General features: G+C 41.7%; 1 protein-coding gene across 10 annotated transcripts in view; it reads left to right on the plus strand.

Moving 5' to 3' along the window:
- The window catches only part of LOC140199916 (coiled-coil domain-containing protein 102A-like), a 649450-nt gene that overhangs the window by 57799 nt on the left and 576079 nt on the right, over positions 1 to 15572 (plus strand). For 6 of the 10 annotated variants that reach the window (XR_011886535.1, XR_011886536.1, XR_011886534.1 and 3 more), the window contains exon 1: positions 14135 to 14230. The gene's annotated coding sequence lies outside the window, so the exon portion shown is untranslated. Of the gene's footprint in view, positions 1 to 14035; positions 14102 to 14134; positions 14231 to 15572 lie in introns of those variants that run through there. The other 4 variants (XM_072262408.1, XM_072262418.1, XM_072262427.1 and 1 more) reach the window with 3 other exon arrangements.

The following is a 15572-nucleotide window of genomic DNA, read 5'->3' on the forward strand; positions in this document are numbered from 1 at the left end:
ATGCTTTCAAAAAAGAGATAGATAGAGCTCTTAAAGATAGCGGAATCAAAGGTTATGGGGATAAGGCAGGAACTGGATACTAATTGTGGATGATCAGCCATGATCACAGTGAATGGTGGTGCTGACTCGAAGGGCCGAGTGGCCTACTCCTGCACCTATTGTCTATTGTCCTTCCTCCTTTCTTCCATGGCCCACTCTCCCATCAGATTCCCTCTTCTTCAGCCCTTAACCTTTTCCTCTCAGCTTCTTATTTCATCCCCACTCCCACACTCCTCCACATTTCCTCTCACCTGGTTTCATCTATCACCTGCCATCTTGTACTCCTTCCCCTTCCCCACTTCATTTTACAGGCATCTTCTCCCTTCCTGTCCAGTCCTGATGAAGAGTCTTGGCCTAAGAAGTGGAATGCTTATTCCTTTTCCTAGATACTGCCTGACCTGCTGAGTTTCTCCAGCACATTCCATGCGTCCCTCAAGATTTCTAGCATCTTATGAATCTCTTGTGTTTATGATGCAATGTTGATACTTTCTAGACATTGGTCAGACCACATTTGGAGTACAGTAAGCAGCTTTGGGTGCCATATCTAAGGAAGGACTGGTGTTGAAGAGATTCCAGAGGAGGTTTACAGGAATGATCCTGGGGATGAAAGGGATAACGTAAGTGGAGTGTTTGATGGCCTGGGGCTCTAATCACCGGAGCTTAAAAAGATAAAGGATGATCCCATTGATTGGACGATTGAAAGAAGTGGATAGAGTGGATATGGAGAGAGAACACTTCCAGTCGTGGAAGAATCTAGGACCAGAGAGCACAGCCTCAGAATAAAAGGATGTTCCTGAGAACTGAAATAAGGAGTAATGTATTGGCCAGAGGGTGGTGAATCTCTGGAATTCATTGTCACAGACAACTGTGGAGGCCAAGTCATTGGGTATATTTAAAGAAAAGTTTGATGGGCTCTTGATTAGTCAGGGCATCAAAGGTTACGGGGAGAAGGCAGGAGAATGGGGTTGAGAGGGACAATAAATCAGCCATGATTGAATGGACAGGCAGACTCGATGGGCTGAATGGCCTAAATCTGTTCCTATGTCTCATGGTCTTATGGACCAGCTTCTTGAAGCATTTCATGATGGGGATGTCAGCCACTGGGCAGCAGTCATTAAGGTATGTTATCTTGTTTTTTTTGGGTACTGGGTTGACAATGGTCTTCTGAAAGCAATGTGGGAACCTTATATTTAAGTAGGGAATAGTAAAAACGTCTGCACCGGCTGATCTACACAGGATCTGGGTTAGATGCTTTTCCCAGATTCAGTCTCCAGAAGACTGATCTTATGTTGGCAGTAGTGCCTGTGGGTTTCAGAAGCTATTGGGTTTGGTGGAGACATTCCAATCCTCTCATGTTCAAACCATTCATTGAAAGTGTTAAGCTGATCGGGAAAGAAACGCTGTTGTTGGCGATGCTGTCTGACTTTGTTTTGTAACCCATTATAGCATGTAAGTTCTGTCATAACTGATGACTGGAAGTAGATGGAAGTTGGAAGTTGTATTTATTTTTGATAACTACTGGGGCAGCAAAGCAATGCAAGGCTTTACAATGTCAGGAGTAAAATTGATTGGGGTTCAATTCCTGCTGCTGTCTGTTAGAAGTTTATACATTCTGCCTGTAATAGAATGGCTTTCCTGCAGTTGCTCTGGTTTCCTGCCACATTACAAATATGTATAGGTTGGGGTTGTGAGTAGTGGGCATGCTATGTTAGCATAGGAAGCATAACGGCATTTGCCGGCTACCCAGAACAATCCTCATCTAATCTATTGACTTCCATGGCAAATATCTCTCTGTGTAATTTAGTCAGACTTATGAAAATGAAAAAAAACACATGATCGTCAAAGTTTGCTGAGGATTTGCTCAATGCTTTCCTGATGGGATCCACCCTTTGATCTTCAGAGACCACTGCCTATTATCAAGTTGAACTGAGGATAGTCTAAGAAGTTGCCTGATTTCCTGGTACTTTTGCCTAAACAGGACAGAATCTATTGTCTTGAATTATTTCACCTCTTAGTCTATACTTGCACCTACATTTGGTGACCACTTTATTAGGTACACCTGTAAACCTGCCCGTTAATGCAAATGTCTAACTAGCCAATCATATGGCAGCAACTTGATGCATAAAAGCATACAGACGTGGTTGAGAGGTTCAGTTGTTGTTCAGATCAAACATAAGAATAGGGAAGAAATTTGATCTAAGTGACTTTGACAATGGAATGATTGTTGGTGCCAGATGGAGTGGTTTGAGTATCTCAGAAACTGCTGATCTGCCGGGATTTTCATGCACAACAGTCTCTAGAATTTACAGAGAATGGTGTGAAAAACAAAAAAGCATCCAGTGAACAGCAGTTCTGTGGGCAACAACACCTCGTTAATGAGAGAGGTCAGAATAGAATGGCCAGACTGGTTCAAGCTGGCAGGAAGGCAGCCGAAACTCAGATAACAATGCATTACAACAGTGGTATGCAGAAGAGCAGCTTCGAACACACAACATGTAAAAACCTAATAAAGTGGCCACGAGTGTATGTTCTTATTTTTCAGTAACTCAGTCAGGGAATTCATTGCCTGGCTTCCAAATGGAAACAAAACTTACCGATTTGTTCATTTAATCCTCAACATGATTCTAATTCCTTTACCAACCACAGAATGATGAAATAAGCCACTCCTTTATAATAGCAATAGGTATATCAATTAATGATCCAGTGAAAAAGAACTCTTGGTATATTCCAGGATCTTTTCACTATTACATAGAATTACCAACTATATTTGGTGCGTACTTAATATTTCAGTTATATTTGAGTAATCTTGTGTGTGTACATATATATAGGTTGATTAAGCATTCCTGTTCGATTAAATCATTAATTATGGGTTATATATGAAAATATGTTAATTGCATACTTCATCATGCTAGCACATGATACACATGCGCCTCGTTTGAAGTAAACCTGAAGTTAGACTCACTTTTCGGACTTGCATCTCTTCCTTTGAATTAGTTTCATGTTTTAAAGTTACAAAACATAACAATTGGGTAAGTAAAAGTTTGTTTTGCCTGACTACAAAAATGTAACTTAGTTAAATAATGGTTCACAGTCTAACCTCTGATCTCCAAAAAGAAACTAAAGAGGCAAATATTTAAAATCATAGTTTGCATTAGCTTTAGGCTAGTTTAAATCTGATCCAGATTTAAATTCTGGAAACAGCAAGTTGTTTACAGGAAAATTATAGAAAATGCATAGTACCTAGACCACTCTTTATTACTTGTACAAAGGTGATGTTTATAACCACTGTTGTTTTCAACCCTGGAGTGCTTTTATTATATTGATGATCTCTTATCTGATTGCTTCTCATGTAATCAAATAACAGTGAAGGTTTCATGATTTTTATTTAATATTCTTTGGATTCTTGCTGTCTTGCAATGGAAAAAGAAGTTCAAAGTAAATTTATTATCAAAGTGCATATATGTCACGATATACTCAAGAGAGTCTGCAGATGCTGGAATTCCAGAGTAACATACACAAAATACTGGAGGAATTCAGCAGGTCAGACAGCATTTATGGAAAGGAATAAACAGTTGACGTATCAGGCAGAAACCCCTCATCGGGGTAACGAGGGTTCTCAGCCTGAAACGTCGACTGTTTATTCCTTTCCGTAGATGCTGCTTGGCCTGTTGAGTTCCTCCAGTATTTTGTGTGTCACCATGTTCTACCTTGAGTTTCGTTTTCTTGCAGGCATTTATAGAGAAATATAGAAATTCAATAGAATTTATGAAAAATAATAAATAACAAAGACTGACAACAAACCAATGTGCAAGACAAATCATACAAATAATAAAAAAGTAAATAATATGTACTGAATTGTGGAGTCCTTGAAATTGATTCAGTTAACTTCTTCAGGAGAATGATGGTTGCAGGAGTGATGGTTGTAATAATCTTTTGGTTGTAGAGTCAGTTCACTGTTGAGGTGTATGAAGTTATCCACACTGGTATTTTACATAAGGTATTTTACCATCAATTATAAGTGACATATACTTTATTGTTATATCTATAATAATTATAAATTATTATAATTGTATTTTAGTGGTGTAGGTCAGGGTACTATTAAAGTGCAAAAGTCTTAGGCACATGTATAGCTAGAGTGTCTAAGAATTGTGCACAGTACCGTATTTGTCAACGTGGAGTGGAGAGCAAGTTTGTAAATCTAGCAGGAGCAAAGGATGTTGGGAATGGGAAGACTGGAGTGCCGCGGGAGAGGTGTGGGACAGGTAGCAGAGAAGGAGTTCCGAGTGGGGGTTGGCGCGGGTGCAAACTCACCCAGCTCTGAGACATGAGGCAAGGTCATTTGATTCCAAACAATTGATTTATTGATCATTACAGAAAGTCTCACTGGTACTTCTTGCTCCCTTTCCCCCTTCCCCTTTTCCCAACAGTGATTCCCCTTCCCCTGCCTCCTTCCATTCTCAATCCACAGTAGAGACCCATATCAGAATCAGGTTTATCATCACTCACATATGTCATTAAATGTGTTTTTTTTGTGGTAGCAGTACGGTGCAATACATAAAAGCATTACAGTACTGTGCAAAAGGTTTAGACACCCGAGCTGTATATATGTGCTTAAGACTTTTGCACAGTACTATACTGTAGAATAAGTTGAAGCAATAGTACTCATTATTTCTTAATTTGTACAGTAGAAGGTGGCTTAGTGGCGCAGTGGTTAACTCAATGCTTTACAGTACCAGCGACTCAGGTTTATTTCCTGTTGCTGTCTTTAAGGAGTTTGTACGTTTTCTCCCCGTGACCGCGTGGGTTTCCTCTGGGTCCAAAGACCTACTGGTTGGAAGGTTAATTGGCCGTTGTAAGTTGTCCCGTGACTAGGTTAGGGTTAAATCGATGGTTGTTGGTCGGCGTGGCCTGAGGGTCCGGAAGGGCCTATTCCACACGTTATCTCATTGAATAAATAAATAAATAAAACTACAATTATTTTCAACTACAGATTAAAATCTTTGGCTATTTAAAAGGTCTAAAGCTTATCTGGTTTTGTTGCATTGATACAAATTGTAATTCCATGTGAATGGCCCAGTACAAAGGCTTCTATTCATCAATGGAATGTACAGAAACGCAAAGCATAACTAACTTTTAATTGAGTAATTTTGATATATTTCCTGTGTACATGCACATTGGCATTCTGTGCCTGATTGAGAAATGACCTTGTAGCAGAGGAAACTTATGGCTGTCATTTATTTCTTTGTAAAGGAAACAAAAAATGTGCCAAAAGGAGGGAAATAGGAATAATGGTACTGGGAACCTCAGATGCACTAAGGGAAACTGTAAGGTTATGTAATTTTTTTGGTAATTATACAAATGTTTGAGTGAAATTTTATGTAATTGCTTTGGAGGTGCTATGAGTTGGTAGCATTCCTGAATTGAATTGAAAATACACTTGGACTAAGACGTTAACTGTCCTGTGCTATTACCAGTGGGATCATCTGTTGATCTGCCACCTGTCTTCAGGAGTTTCGGCCCACTTACGATCAAGACTCCCTCAAGGTGGTGGGACAGCAGTGCTAAAGCACCACTTCCCACTGGTGAGCTTAAAACTTGGCATCTGCCTCTATCAGAGTTGTGGGTTGCTTCCATCCAACAGATAGTCTACTCTTCAGGTGTCTATGCAACTACTGAAGGGTTTGCAAAGGATGGATACACTGCCTGACTATCTGCCCCTGTGGACATACTTGGTCCACACCCATGATGATCCTGTCTCTGCTGCCTCAGCTACAGCCCTGCTGGTTGACTTGATCTCTCTTCTAGTGAAGCCAAGGTCACGCAGCCACTTCTGGAGAGTGAATGTAATAAACCCACGGCAGCCTACTTCGAATGGATAGCATGAGACCTTCCACCCTCTGTCTCTACACTCTGATCTTAATTCTGCATACTTGGTTAACTTGTGCTCATGGGCTTCATCGATGTTGTCTTCCCAGGGGACTGTGAGTTCACCAATAACCACTTCTTATGGTGTCAGACCATACGATTATATCTGGACACAATGTGGTGAAAGTATTTGCTCCGGGAAACTGCCTTTCCCATGCAGGTCGTCCTTGACACACCAATCATTGGCTGAAGAAAGTATGCTTGATCGTGAGCCTGTGCTGTACACCCTTGACTTGGAGTCTTCTTTCACAAATGATATGTGATGTTCTGTGCAGCATGGGGAATGAGATAAGTTGTGCTGCAGTACTCTCTGCTCAACCGCTTCTGTTACAACTTTGAGAACGTTGTTATGTATCCAAGTGTATATGCCGCTGGAAAGATTGACTCTGCATGCACTCAAAATATGTCGAAGTGTTCCCTTCTTGCCACACGCAGCACACCTATCTGTCTTACCTTCATACCAGGTGCTGAGGTTGGGAAGTGTTGGGAGCAAATCGTACGCTGCTCTGGATAAAAAAGAAATGCAGAGCAGTTCCATCTGCCACAGAACATTCCAAGATAGATGTCGTTGTTCAACACTTTCCCACCAGGTCCAAGCCCCTTGTTTGGCCAGGCCAGCTGTTTTAGCTAACCTCTTCTCCTCTTCTACCTCTCGTATTTCTTGTGTTACAAGCTCACGGCACTCCTTATCTGTAGAAGATGACCACCACTTGTGGGTTGTCCATCCAAGTCCCTGGCGGCCTAGCTGGGTAGCCCCAACCGTCTCTTTGTGCTTCAATCTAGACTCCGCCTCATCAACTGCTACATGGACTGACCACTTCCTGCCCGATCTCACATCCAGCTGAGTGTTCTTGATGACAGGGTCTTCTGAGTCCCGAAGCATCAAGAATAATCTTACCTTGGCAACCTTGACCTCTTCAACAAGGGATTGCACTGGGATGGTAAGCTTTGTCTGGCTACTGTGGATTGCAACATTAGTGAGGCTGTTCGGTACTTCAAGTCATTTCTTCACATACTTGTTGATCTTCCGGTCCATTGCCTCAACATGGGACATTGCCACTTCATAGACAGTTAGTGGCCACGTTATCTGTGGTATCAGTCCGTACTGCAAGCACCACAACTTCAACTTGCCAGGCAAGCCACACTTGTCGACAGACATCAGACCTCTGCTGATCTGTTCTCCTGTCTCTTGAACCCTCTTGGTGTCTCTCAGCTCCTCTGTGTACCATTGCCCGAGGCTCTTAACTGGTTGGTCCTGAATGGATGGAATCTCCTCTCCACAAAGGATGAAATGAAATTCAACCAGCTTTCCTCTCCTAAGAACAAGGCTCCTTGACTTTTTGGTCTTGAACTTCATTCTTCCCCAATTCATTAGCTCTTCGAGTCTAGATAGTACACTTTCCACTGCCTCCGTGCTAGGACCCAAAAGGGTGAGATCGTCCATGAACGCTCGTATTGGTGGTAACTCCCCTCTGCCATCAATGTGAATTTAATGAAAATTAATATGAATCGAACAATATCAATAATGATGTCAATATCTCTAACTTTCTTCCTATATGATAAAATATTGCCAGGACTCCAGCGGGTTGTATGTACACCATTGTACATGCAACGATGCAGATAGTAGGAATCTGAAATAATAACAAAATGCTGTGAAAAAATCAACAGATCAGGCAGCATCCATGGACAGAGAATCAATCCAATAACCTTTCATTAGAACTGCAGTTGTTTTGATTCTGTTTGTTTTAGATCAGGGTATTTGGGCCCAGCAAGTCCCTCACATCACCATCTCAAAGGCCTGGTTCAGCCAGGAATGCGGAAGGGACTCTTTCCTTCGATATCAGCACCTTAGTGGAATTTTAACTGGTCCATCAATTTACATAATCTGGCTACAAGAGTTGATCAAAGTCTGGGTGTGACTTGTCAAATGATTTACCTTGTTTCATCTAAGGCCTCTTCAACAGCTACAAAAGCAAAGACAAAGTAAATCTATTATCAGTGTCATCATACACTATCTTAAGATTCATTTTCTTGCATGCATTCACTGGAAAAAAAGAAATACAAGATAATTTATGAAAACTATACATAAGCAAGGACTGACAAACACCAACAAACAACCAATGTGCAAGAATGTACAAACTGTGCAACTAAAAAAAAATTAATGCTGACAACATGAGTTGTAAAGTCCTTGGAAGCAGCTCTTTAGGTTGTGGAGTCAGTTCGGCATTGACATGAGCGAAGTTATCCTTGTTGATTTAGGAGCCTAAAGGTTGTAGGGTAATGACTGTTCCTGAATCCAGTGATGTGGGATGTAAGTCTCCAGTACCTCCTACGCAATGGCAGCAGCAAGAAGAGAGCTTGGCCTGGATGGTGGGTGTCCTTGATGATGGATGCTGCTTTTTTATGACTCTGTTGGTCAAGAGGTCAATAGTATATTCTCCACTTGCCTTGTTCCATGTTACTTGAATAACCTTCAAGCAGAGACAAACATAGTGCAGCACAGCCTACTGGGCTCGCACTGCATCTGTCTTCTTAAAACATGTGCTCTTTTCATCACAGCACAGCAGCTGCCCACCTACAAGATATGCTCCAGCAACTCCTTATGGCTCCTTTGATGTCACCTTGCAAACCAGTGACTTCTACCATGAGGCAATGGAAAACCACCATTGCAATGTTCCTCTGCAAATTCACAACATGCCTTTATTAACATTGCATAAAAATCCTCAAACTCTCCACCCGGTAACATCTTCTGGTGTGCGGATCTGGATGGGAAATAAATCCTAGCCCTTCGGATAATATTGACAAGTACAAAATAGAGACAATTAAATAAGGCAACTTTTGAGCTTGCTTTATTTATTATGACATTTCCATGTGTATAAACCTTTATGAATAATATTTAATTTCTAGCATAGAACAAGGTTATTTAAGGTTGTCATAGTCAGGGGGAGTAGTGGGGATATGCTCCCAGCACCTATTGAATGCTCCCAATGGCGTCTGTCTCAAATAGCCTCTGATAAGCCAAGTCCAGTTCCTGGCATTCACATGTGGCTTAGCTACTAAGCCCAGCAGAACCATTTTTACTGACAGAAGAAAGGGCAAGGGTGGGTTACTGGTGAGTCAGTCGCTTTGACTAGATGGGGCTTGCCAGCTGTAGGAGAAAGAAAACTATAGGAGGAAGAAAGCTCTTATTTCAAACTCCTGTTGCCTTGCGGCTATACCCACTCACGGGGAAGGCTTTGGGAGTAAACCTATGGAAAAATATGGAGTTGGAGTCCCTAAGGCAGTCCTATATTGAGTTCAACGCTGACTGGCAACTCCAGTGATGATGCTAGTGCCAAACTGTATTGGTGTCTGCCGTTCCTTTGGCTTCATCACCTATGCAGAGAGGGGGAGTCTGCTGCGTGAGTCTTGCCCTGGCTTACAGAGGCAGCTAGGATGCCACATCCATGGTCAACCCTGCTCAGAGGAGGGTCTACTTCATAGAACACCTAGATGATAAATGTTACAATGCCATTATCATCTTGAATAACACTTAAGGATTCTGAAGAGTTTTGTTTGACAATATTTTGAATGGCATTTAGGCTGCATAGTCAACACAGTGGATTAAACAATTTTGTGCCAATAGATTTTTCCATAAAATTTTGGGTACTAAACTTGGCTCCATTGTGTCTACCTTTCAATCTGCCAAAAGGGTAGAATTTGTCTTGGAGGAAGACAAGTTTGTAACTTTATGTAGTACATGATTTTAAAATAGTTATATTCTCTGAGGTAATCAAAATTTGCATGTCTAAACATATACTGTAAGTATGTGCTGACTGGGCATGTTCGGAATGGGCTGATTACAATGCAACCTGGTCTTTGGTTCACTCAGTAAATTACTGTAGTTTATTTTGACTTTAGAGTATAATGTAAAATTAACCCTATTTACCCAGTCACTCACATTACACCATCTCATTTTCCTTTCCTTTGAGAAATAAAAATCAAGAAATTTGTGTAATGTGTGACTGAATTTGTAACCATTCTCTTACAGAGCTCCCAGCAAGAAAAAATGTCTACACTCACTATTGGTCCTTAATTGTAATTCCTGCTGGTAGGTTGACAGAGAGAGCTTTTAAATGTAGACTAGGTAATAGTGTGATTTGTAGTTTGCTGAAGCATGTTGCTGGGATGATTATAACAAATCAACTAGCAGGATAATAATGAGATCAAACTAATTGTCTTACAGTGATGTCCAATATTGCTTCTAATCAGCTTCAATATAAAGTAAACTTGTGAGGGTTAGGTTGAAGTAAACCCTATGATTTTTTTTTGAAGTTAGTACTATTTACCATTCTTAGATTCTAGGAGCTTGAAGTCACAACCTTGTAGATCAAAGTCACAGGTGGGCATCAAGTCACTGCAGAGGACCCAGTCAAATGTTTTGATGCAATGCAGTTGGACCCAATCCTCAGAAGATCTCGGAAACAATGGGAGCATGTCAGGAACATAATTCTGGCACTCTTCAGGTTCCAGACTCCATCAATTTCTTGATACAAAATGCTGATGGGGTTATAAACTTCCGAAGTCCGAACCACTGCAGACTTGATGTACAGTGTTAATGGCAGTATGAGTACATGCTTATCACTCACAAGCTCAACCTATCTGCTGACTGAAGTTGCATTGTTTAGAGCTCGAGTAGCCTCAGGGTGCTATGGAGATTACAAGTCGCTTCTATTGCTTTTGTTGGAAGTCAATGCCATTCTGATCAGATTTTGTAGGCATTTGCTACTCACTAGTGTTGTGTGCAGACCCCCTCTGAGATGTCCAGGCACAATTCACTCCATCTACAATCACTCTCTGCCTTCTATGGGCCTGCCAATTCTGAATCTGTGTTGCCAAGATTCCCCGAATCCCATGCCTTCTGACTTTCTGAATGAGCTTACTGTGGGGAACCCATCAAATACCATACTAAAATTCCTAAACACCGCACATACCAGCCTAGCTTCATCAATTTGTCACCTTCTTGCAAACTCAGTGTCCCTTTCACAAAGCCATGCTGATGGTCCCTAATAAGGCTATGCTTTTCCAAATGCTGGTTAATCCTGTCACTAAGAATCCTCTCTGCTGACTGGGTTATCATACAAGGAACGTTTGATAGCTCTGAGTCTGTACTTACTGGAATTTAGAAGGATGAGGGGGAATCTCATTGACACCTTTCAAATGTTGAAAGGCCCAAGGAAAGTAGACATGGAAAGAATGTTTCCCATGGTGGGGGAGTCTAGGACAAGAGGGCACAGCCTCAGGATAGGGGGGTGTCCATTTAAAACAAATGCGGAGAAATTTCTTCAGCCAGAGGCTGGTGAATTTGTGGAATTTATTAGCACAAGCAGCTATGGAGGCCAGGTCGTTGGGTGTATTTAAGGGAGAGCTTGATAGGTACTTGATTGGACATGGCATTAAAGGTTATGGGGAGAAGGCTGAGAAATGGCGCTGAGAAAGGGAAAGGGATCAGCCATGATTGAATGGTAGAGGAGACTCGATGGGTCAAATGGCCTAATTCTGCTTCTATGTCTTATGGTCTTATGTTAAGACTTACTGGTCTGTAATTCCCAGGGTTATGCCAGGGTTTTCTTGAAGAATATTTGCCAGCCTCCAATCTTCTTGTTCCACTCCTGTGACCAGGGAGAACACAAAGATCATCGACAATACCCCAGCAATCTCTTCTCTAACTTCTTGTAGTGACCTGGGATATATCCCATCTGGCCTTATCTATTTCCATTTTTTTTCAGAAACTCCAACACTACCACTTTCTTAAACTCAACGCGCTCCAGCACATAAGCCTATTCTATACTGACCTCACATTTGTCAAAATCCTTCTCACTGCTGAACACTGAAGTATTCATTAAAAACCTCCTTCTTCAACTATGTTTCCCCCTTTAACTGTGAGTAGTCCTACCATCACTCTAGTCATTCTCCTGTTCTTCATGTAATTGTAGAATGCCCTTGGGTTATCGCTAACCCATTCCATCAAAGCCTTCACATGTCCCCTTCTAGCTCTCCTAAGTCCCTTCTTAAGTTCATTCCTGGCTACGTTATTTTACTCAAGAGCACTACTTGCATGCTTCCTTCTTCCTCTTGACTAAATGTTCCATCTCTCTTGAGTACCATTCCTTAATGGGACAAACCTATCCCGAATCCCATGCAAGTGCTCCCGAAACAAGCTCCAAATTTCTGCTGTGTATTTCCCTGAAAATATCTGCTCTCAATTTACGTTCCTCAGTTTCTGCATAATACAATCATAACTAACCACCCCAATTAAATTCTTCCCTATATCACCTGTTCCTTTCCTTGTCCATGGCTATTTCAAAAGTCAGGGAGTTGTGGTCACTTTCTCTGAAATGGTCACCCATAGAGAGATCTGTCACCTGACCAGGTTCATTACCTAGCACTAGATCCAGTGCGGCCTCTCCTCTAGTTGGCCTGTCTGCATAATGTGTCAGGAATCCTTCCCAAACACACCTAACAAACTCTGCCACATCTAAACCTTGTGCACTAAGGAGGTCCTAATCAATGTTAGGGAAATTGAAGTCACTCCTGACACCAGCTCTAATTCTGGACCTTCCCAAGATCTGAATACTTACAGAATCTGCCCTTCAATGTCCTCGTGCCTATGGTGGGCCTCTAGAAAACTCCCAATAGAGTGCTCATAACCTTCTTGCGTCTGACCTTCCAATTACACTGAGTCAATAGGCAATGCCTCCACAATATCCTCCCTTTTTGCAGGTTTCCTGACCTACCCCTGACTAGCATTGCCATAACTAGTATTTCCTCCCCATCTCTTTTGAAATATCTAAACCCTGGAACATTGAGCTGCCTTGCAAAAACCAAGGAATTCCATGCACCGACCCCTGCTGCCAGTTCAGCATTTCCATATATGCTGATTTACTCATTGGAGACAGAGTCAATTCACCAACGATGAAGTTTATTTCTACGACAAATTTTGATTTGAATACCACTTAAATCCAGCACAACACTGTTATATTAATGTAATCCCACTAGAAGGTTACAGAGTGCCATATATATTTTGAACTTTATTATCTAGCAACTGAATTGGCTATTTTTCATCATTATTTTGTTTTGATAATGAGGTCAAAAGTTGTTAGTTCCGTAACTCTCCTGTAAATCTAGGTAATAAGCCCACAGTCCACAGAATATATGCTACAGGACCACGTGATGGATTGCCCAACTTCCGTAAGTCATGATGGGATGTGAATGGTGAACCCCTTCCATATTTCCAAGGGGTTTATAAGATTCATGAAACAGAGCTCATTTTACTTTCACAGGTTTTGAGTAATGTTCTATCCCTTTATATCCAGGCAACAAATACAAACGTTTGTATAGACAAAGGGGCAAACGTGCTGGCAAAATATTAGCCCGCTGGAGGGTCTCGGCCCGAAACGCTGACCTGTACTCTTTTCTATAGATGCTGCCTGGCCTGCTGAGTTCCTCCAGCATTTTGTGTGTGTTTCCAGTATCTTCACATTTTCGTTCTTTGTGATTGGAAAAAAATAAACCAGTACTTTAGGGAGAATAAAAGGGGCAGCATGAATTGCAAATTTTCAAAAATCACTGTCCGACATCTTTGTGCCACTGTTTATTTCTTTTAAAGATTGTCGCCCTAACCCTTTTGGTTACCTATAAGGCATACACGAATTGCCCCGTGTTTCAATTTATTTATTTACTTAATTATTTATTATTAATATTATTATTATAGGTTTCTTTTTGTATTTGCACAGTTTGTCAGTCTTTGCTTGTGTGCAGTTTTTTCCATTCTGTCCATTGTACTTCTTTGCTCTACTGTGAATGCCTGGCAGAAAATGAATCTCAGGGTTTAATGACATAGGCACTTTGATAATACATTTACCTTTAAGAAAGCGCCAACATGGTTAATAATGCAGAAGCCCCACTTTAAGTAAAGAATAGGAAAGTCCAACATTTCAGCCAGTGCTTTGAGTTAGCTTTTTAAACTCCCGAACATGCGTGCGTATAGGTCGTTGAAATTTAAACAACTTCAGAGCTATCCTGACCCGCCCACTTCTAGCATCGGATCGGAGACGGGACAGGGAATGGGTGGGCGGTTCGCTCCTAGGACACCGAGGTAAAATCCTAAAAGCAGTCAGTGCGCGTTCACTTTTTTTTTTGACGGACTTCTTATTCTTTCAGTGTTTCGGCTGGGCGTCTCGGGACTCGGGAGTTAAAAGGAGGCGCGCAGGTTCGGATCCATGATGTAAGTGCGTTTACAGCACAATTCGGGAAGCGAAGCAGCTAAGGGCGAACTCCGGCTTGCCTGCCAGTGACCGAGCTGCCACCCCCACCCCCCGCATTATATTCATGATGAACGATCCCTCTCTGTTCCTCCACCTCAGGATTTTTCTACCAGACGACTCCTGCCCCGAACTTCCTCAATCGCCTTCCCTGTCCACAGTGCTTCCAGCTCCCCCCACACACACACACCGCTCCGCAACCCTAGATACTTCCTCCCACTCCTCATTGTTGCACCAGGCCACGATTCCTTCCTCTCTCCTTCCTCAAAAGATCAATCTCCGTCAGCCCGCATTGCCCCTGTCCCCGATCTCTTCCACCCCCACTTTCCAGAAGCTGCCCGCTCCCGATTCCCTGCTCCACGCCGTCTCTTTTCTCCGGCCGCTTTGCCCCGACTTGCCGCCTTTCCCCCCTGTCAATAACCTGTCAATCAGGCAACCAGTCCGGCTGTGCAAAATCCGTCCCGCTGTTCCGGTATTAATCGGAGATCCGTACTGTTGGGTTTCTCACTGAGTATTCCTCACCGTAACCGTGCGAACGTACCATTTTCTTTTTGATCGGGGAAAGAAAGTTGCTTGTAAATGCAGAATCTTCACTGATAAGAGTCACTCATCTTGTTTCTGTGTGGATATTCCTGACAATTTGAAGAATTTTGTACAAGAACGTTACAAGTTGAACTTTTAACCAGAGTTCAAGGATAGCGACAAAAGTTTTAATTTCATATTTCAAAAATGTACAGCACTGCGTTTATGCTTACACATAGGCAGTAATGAAACGCTATTCATAAATTTGTTCTTTAAAAGCCATACTAATATGAAGCCTTAGCCTAGAGTAAAGCTGCATCTTTCAATGCAAGTACGTCCCTTTTATATAAATTACATAACAAATAATTTTACTTCCTAATTTCTTGTAACAAAACATGATTCTGAGTAGTCTTTGGCTACCGGCAAGTTATTTTTCAGAGTTAAGGGTAAACATAAAAACAGCAGTCAGGAAAATAGGAAGCAAGATTCATTAATGTTCTGATTAGCTGAGGTATTTCATTTCTTGATAAAGAGAAAATGAGGTGGGGTGCTGTTTGTCTGATCGGGAGCATCACATTGAGAAGATCCAATGTGATTATGTTTTTTTACCAGTAGTTTTTGTGGAGGGCATTTGACATGGCCCTTAAAGTCTTCAATTAGACTATATTCAACTTAAACTGGTCTGGAGATCCATTGAGGGTCATACTTATTAAAGAAAAAACAAAAAAATGCCTCATACTGCAGCTGTAAGATCAATTATCAAAGAGGAAAAGGAAATCTACT

Source organism: Mobula birostris, chromosome 1 (genome assembly GCF_030028105.1).
Source record: "Mobula birostris isolate sMobBir1 chromosome 1, sMobBir1.hap1, whole genome shotgun sequence".
NCBI lineage: Eukaryota > Metazoa > Chordata > Chondrichthyes > Myliobatiformes > Myliobatidae > Mobula > Mobula birostris.